Source organism: Cibotium barometz, chromosome 8 (assembly GCF_041138505.1).
Source record: "Cibotium barometz isolate CiBa-2024 chromosome 8, ASM4113850v1, whole genome shotgun sequence".
Lineage (NCBI taxonomy): Eukaryota > Viridiplantae > Streptophyta > Polypodiopsida > Cyatheales > Cibotiaceae > Cibotium > Cibotium barometz.
Window position 1 is genome coordinate 11,718,398 of NC_141053.1, and position 6,933 is coordinate 11,725,330.

The window sequence follows — 6,933 nt, forward strand, 5'->3', positions numbered from 1 at the left end:
AAAAATAAAATATCTGAAAAATTTCACTCCCGTGACAATCCTCTCGGTTTAGGAGACAACCGTCGATTGTAACTATCAGCACACACATGTGATTAAACACATTAATTGTTCACATTGAATTCACTCTCAATGTCTTTACATAATTAATTGGATTCACTCACAATAATTAATTGGGTTCACTCCCAATATCCTCACACATGTCACACATGTCTTAGAGTTGATCGGATTCACTCACAATCAAACTCACAGAACCTTTACACGAGTCACACATGTCAGAGTTGATCGGATTCACTCACAATCAAACTCTCATAATCTTTACACGTGTCACACATGTTTTAGAGTTGATCGGATTCACTCACAATCAAACTTCCATAATCTTTACATGTGTCACACATGTTTTAGAGTTGATCGGATTTAACCAAACTCCCATAATATTTACACGCATCACACATGTCTTAGAGTTGATCGGATTCACTCATAATCAAAATCCTACATTGGATTCACTCACAATGTCTTCATACGCGCCGCACGTATTCACACATGTCACAACTAATTGGATTCACTCACAACCAACTAGGGTCACCCTCTAAAGAATCAGATTCCCTCTCAATTATTATACCACATTGGGCCACCCTCATCAAGAATTTATCAAAAGAGTTGATCGCATTCACCCACAAATCAAACTCACACATTCTTTACATGCATCACACATGTCACAGGTTGATTGGATTCACTCACAAAACCAACACTCAATTTGTGATAAGTTATCCATCACACAGATAAATATCACTAAGTATTCATCATAGACATGTAAAAGAGACATTGTATTAAAGACTTCTATGTGTAATAAATTCTAGTGTCCCATACCACCAAAAATTATCCTATATACAAATCTAGAGATAAGTATGCATCGAAATATTTCACACAGGATTAATCTCGTTTCCCATACCACAAGACTAATACATAGTGAAAAATTCATAAAGTATAGTTTAATATGGAAGGGCCAGTTCCTCCAAGAAGTTCTACTTTTGATGCATAAGAACTCTCCTTGAAATTTACAAAAAGTCTTAAATAAAATTTGTTGTAGAGATGATCAAATGAATATGTTACCCTAAGAGTCGGAGTTGTCGTCTCGTGGTGGTCTTGTTCTTCATCATCATCGATCATATTGAGTCCAAGTGAGAAATAACAAATATTAAAGAAAACTTGATGACGTGAAATAAAATCCAAAAATAAGAGATTCTTACCTTAATGTATTGTTGGCTACAAAATGAAAAGATTAAGATAAATAGAGAATAGCGTCATCATTATCGTCGCTTATGATCTTCGACTCCGGATCGATAGCGGGTCCAACAGTCCACTTTAGATACCAATCCTTCGGTGTCATTGGTATTGGACATCTCCCTTCTTCGACTCCGGATCGATAGCGGGTCCAACAGTCCACTTTAGATACCAATCCTTCGGTGTCATTGGTATTGGACATCTCCCTTCTTCTACCTTTCCATTAAAATGTATGGCTTGCCTTCTGTCTCGTAGATAATGATCTTCAGATAAAAATCATCTATGTCGAAGATATATATTTTTGTTGAGGTTTTTGCTATAAATTTATCTCAACCAATCACCACAAATTGGACAAGCTCTATAACCCTTGGTACATATCCCTGCATGGAAAACATAACAAAGATGATTAGCGCAATGAACATTGTACAAACGTATGAGACAATATATATATTTAAACCATTTACCTGAGCAAAAACCATATCCTGGAAAGTCGTGGATAGTCCATGCTAAAATTCCACGAACAATGAACTGTCTTTGACCGATGCTTTCTGGACATATCCATGACATCAATCCCTCTCCACAAATCTTGAAGATCGTCGATGAGAGGGGCCAAATAAACATTCAGATCTTTAACTTGTCATTTTCCCGGAATTAAGAGTGAGAGCATTAAATGCTCTTTCTTAATGCTGAGATACGGGGGTAGATTATAGTTAATAACTACCACTGGCCATGTAGACCATTTACTTGATCTCATTGAAAATGGATTCACGCCATCTAATGCTACACCCATCTTTAAATTGCGTGGTTCTTTTGCAAAATCTGGCCATCGCAAATCAATATGCTCAAATGCAGGCTATCTGATGGAATTTGCATTACTCCATCTTTGCTCTTGTGCTCCGCTCCCCATGTCATAAGCTTAGCTAATTCGGGACTTTGGAACATATGTTTTATACGTGGAGCCAGGGGAAAATGTCTCAATACCTTCCTCCTCTTTATAACGAGGCGTTTGACATTTTGGACACGTCACACCGTCCTCATACTGACCTCTATATAAAATACAATCGTTGGGACATGCATGCATAGAAGAATAGTCAAGTCCAAGACTACTTATCATCTTCTTCACCTCATCATGTGATGCAGGAAGGGAATTGCTTGTCGGCAAGAACTTCTGAGAGAGTAGCCTGCAAGTTCATTAAAAATATGATCAATAAGAAGCAACCATGTTTAGAATGTAACAAAAAAATATGTTAGATTGTTACATACTTCAAAAGTGCTGAAATGGATAGATTACTCCATCCAAAATGGTTTTGAAGATTAAGAATAAGTAAGCTTGCACTGAGTCGTGTCAGTTGGCTTCCTGCGTAGATATGCTTTAGAGCTTCTTCTCGAAGATACTTCTCGTTGTTATCAGGAATATCGCTCGCACTATTATTTTGATACCAATCCTCAATAAAATCAGACATGTCATCGTCGTTATCAAAGATATATCATGCCCATTAAAGTCCTGAGAATATTGTTTCTTTAGTCTTGCATATGCATTAGGATCACTCCTACGTAGGATCCTCATGCACTCTATTGACATGTGAGATACGTCATGTGAACGTTGATTTGTGATATTGTCGATGTCATAATCCGGAATCTACATATTTGAAGGCAAAGAAGATTGTATCAATAGCATGCTTCTATATAAAAGAAAAGAGAGATATGCATGGAATTCAATAATTATCACAGATACAAAATAGTTAGAGACAATAAAAGACGATTATCAAGTTAAATTAGAGACAGTAGAGAACGTGGTGCAAATTAAAGTGTAGAATTAGGGTACAAGAGATCAAAATAACATTAGGAATTGTATAAAATGAAGCTCTCAAGCCTCATTTGTTAAGGGTGCTCGTGGAGGTCTACGCCATCCATAATTGATCAGCAATTCATCACCAGCACGTAATGATCTAATAGCATTGACAACTATGTATCTTTCTACATCCCTATTCATATGTCCTGGTTCATGACTATTCTCACACTCCACAAACGTGCAATTGGTTCTTGAACTCATCCCTTGACTACTATTGATTAAACCTGCTATGTTTCCTTGAGAGTAAGGTCTTCCGTCAACATAGAGTCTTTGTCCTTTTGCATGTGTATTCCCTCTATCAGAAAGAGAGGCTGCATTGAGACATAACCCATAAGTACTCATGCTCTGAATGTATCGAGTAAGCTGATGCCATGGACCCCATCTATATATAGGTCCACAAAAAGTGATCCTCTCTGCCATCCTCCGTATCGTCTTCGATCATACGTCTGGTACTAGAGAATGCAAACGAGTAGGCAACGGATGATCTCCACCCATCTTAGCCTCCAAAGCAGGAGGTAGAGGATGTCGAGAAACCTCGAGCTGCAACAACTGACAAATGACTTGTCCGTGCCGTGTGCGAGGGACATGTGCACCACTGATAGTGAAGTCATCCTCGTCACTCATCAAGTGAATATACCTATATATATAATATGGTTGCATTATATATGAGCCTTTGATTTATAAAATAACCAATAATAAAACTAAGGGAGAACAGTCACATACCATAGGTCGATGTCGCTCCTCAGGTGGTGGTGCTCGCTCAAAAGTACCATGAGTCATCTCATGTGAAAAGCACTCCCGTGGCCTCCGATATGTGCCATGACAATGAGCGCACTAGCATATAATAGACTCATCGTAGTAGAAATCATCGTAAACGGGTTCATGTGCAGTATTGGAACTCTGTGCACCCCAACCACCACTAGTAGGAGGTGGCGGTGTACCCTCTGATTGGTCTGAATCTGATTTTCAAGTACCATAAAAACATGAGTCATTTATCAAATGATCGAAGTTAAAAAATCAATAAAAGAAACAAAACATTGAAATCTAAGAAGTTCTATGGTATATTCTAACGCTTATTGTAATATGAAAAATAAACAGACGCTACTGTGTATGGTGGAGACAAACAAGAGGAGGGTTGATATGTGCATGGAGACATGGCAATACTTCCGCAAGGAGAGATGCCTACGCATCACTTTTCCTCAGCAGAAGGTGTGTGCCTTTGCTAATGTATATTAGAATTAATATGAACTTTGCTAGATTGATTCTAACTATTCTCTAATCTATGTTATTTTGTTTAATCAAATTTACATAGACGGCAACACGAAAGAGACTGCAAGCTGGTCATACATCTAGACTAGGCTGGATGGGACGAGATGGATTTGTGGCCACATTTGTGAGTATAGACCGTTCAAATTTTACCTTTCAAAGGTAATATAATTGAATGAAGAAATCAATAAGTCTTTGGTTCTGTCTTGATGCAGACCAAAGACTATGGTCGTGCACCTACGACGCAGGAGATGGAGTACGCCACATACTACGGCTACCGCACTTTGCAGGCGACACTTGCTGACAGGAAAAATCCACTTGTGGGTATCATTGTTTTGTTTTGTAGTTTATTTTCATGTTAACTGTAATATGTTCTTATTTGATTTCACTAACTAATGCAGGAGCAATATGGCGAGGACGACATGACAGAGGTGGCTCGACAGGAGGCCGAGGGGCGACGCCGAGAGGCTGAGAGGAGCGGCGGCGTGATTGCGGGTGGGGGCACGGGTGGTGGTGCTGGTGATGGTGGTGTTGCGGGTGGGGGCACGGGTGGTGGCAGTGGTGATGGTGATGGTGATCACGAGTCCGATACTAGTGACTCGTATAGTGATGGCTCATGTAGTGATCATACTTAGGGATCTGTTTTGTATACTTAGGGATCCTTATATATCGCAAATCTAGAAGCGCAAACCAGAAAATGCAGATCTGCGTTTTGTGTTGGAGTTGCGTTAGTTACACGTTACGTTTGTTGCAAGTTTGCGTTAGCAGAACTTGAGGTAGTTCCACTTTGCATTCTTTTTGCAAGTTTGTATTAGCTGAAAAATGCAGTTTTGCATTTGTTGAAAAACACCAGTTTGTGTTAGCAAACTCTGGAGCTCACGGTAGGCTACCTTCAAAATTCCCAAGGGGGTCCCTCCCCTCACGAGCTCCTAATAACGGAGAGAGAGGGTGTGCACTATGCGTGTGTGTATGATATATATATATATATATATATAATATGCCTATATGTGTGTGTGGGAGAGAGAGTGTGAGCGACAGATATATATATATAGAGAGAGAGACGGACACATAACAGAAAGTGTGTTTTCTTATGCCTCCTCCAATTCAGTTGCATCTTTAAAATTCATATACTCTCTCTCTTTCTCTCTTCGGAAGCTCCTACTCTACATTTTCCCCTATATATCCTTCTTCCATACCCCATCCCTCCTCCTCCTCCTCCTCCTCCCCATCTGTATCTTATTCTCCATTAAACTTACAGTCCTCTTGTCTGCTACTCAATCCTCCTAGCCATGCATGGAACTCTGCCCCTCTCTCCTTGTTGATACCCATGGGCCTCAAGCTCTACCTGCCGGCTATCGCCTGGCAGCTATAGCTATGGAGTTTAATGGCCCTCCTTATATATCGCAAATTTGGAAGCGTAAATCAGAAAACGCAGATCCAGGCCTCCTATTTGCACTGTGCCCAGCGAGCTCTTCACGTCCTTTTTTTTTGCCAACTCTTGACTGTGCAGGTTGTTGGAACCATCGACGTGCTCTCCTCCTATCGGGCAGTGTCCCTAGCTCCTCTCTCTCTCTCTCTCTCTCTCTCTCTCTCTCTCTCTCTCTCTCTCTCTCTCTCTCTCTCTCTCTGTGTCGCAGTGTCCCCCTGGTGAGTATCTCTCTCTCTCTCGCTCCCTCTCCCTCTCCCTCTCCCTCTCTCTCTCTCTCTCTCTCTCTCTCTCTCTCACTGTGTCGTGGATGACTTTTTTTGTTGGCATGCAGGCTTTGGGAAGCGTGGACGTATAGGCTGTTGGAAGTGTCGACGACGAGCGACGGACGAGCTCTCCTCCTATATCGGGCCAGTTTCCAGTGAGCTCTTTGTCCCCGGGTGAGCATCTCTCTCTCTCTCTCTCTCTCTCTCTCTCTCTCTCTCTCTCTCTCTCTCTCTCTCTCTCTCTCTCTCTCTCTCTTTCTCTCTCTCTCTCACGGACTTGTAGGCTTCCTACTACGAGGTGACATGGCAGTGTGTGACGGCTGTCCATGCAGTGGGCGTTTGCCTCAAGGGCTAGCCAATGATCCCGCGTTTGCCGTAGTCGGTTGACACCACCCCTTCCGTCGGCCATGCAGTGGGCGTTTGCCTCAATGTCCTTCGACCATGCATCATCAGGGCTACCATGTAGTGGGCTTTTGCCATGCAGTGTGACGGTTGACACCCCCCCTTCCGTCGGCCATGCAGTGGGCATTTTCCCCTCCATGCGTCTCATTTGTGTGTGTCGTGTGTGTGAGTGTGAGTGTGTGTGTGTGTGTGTGTGTGTGAGTGTGTGTGTGTGTGTGTGTGTGTGTGTGTGTGTGTGTGAGAGAGAGAGAGAGAGAGAGAGAGAGAGAGAGAGAGAGAGAGAGAGAGAGAGAGAGAGAGAGAGAGAGAGAGAGAGAGTTTATTTTTATGGGTGTGTGGGTGGGTTTTTAATTGTTTTTAGTTTTTTTAAAATGTTATTTTTTTAAAATATATTACTAATTTGAGTGTGTGTGTGTGAGAGAGTTTTTTAATTGTAGTTG

At 41.4% G+C, this 6,933-nt stretch overlaps 1 pseudogene; it reads left to right on the forward strand.

The window, feature by feature from the left end:
- The window catches only part of LOC147635899 (uncharacterized), a 146,142-nt pseudogene that overhangs the window by 27,848 nt on the left and 111,361 nt on the right, over positions 1 to 6,933 (forward strand).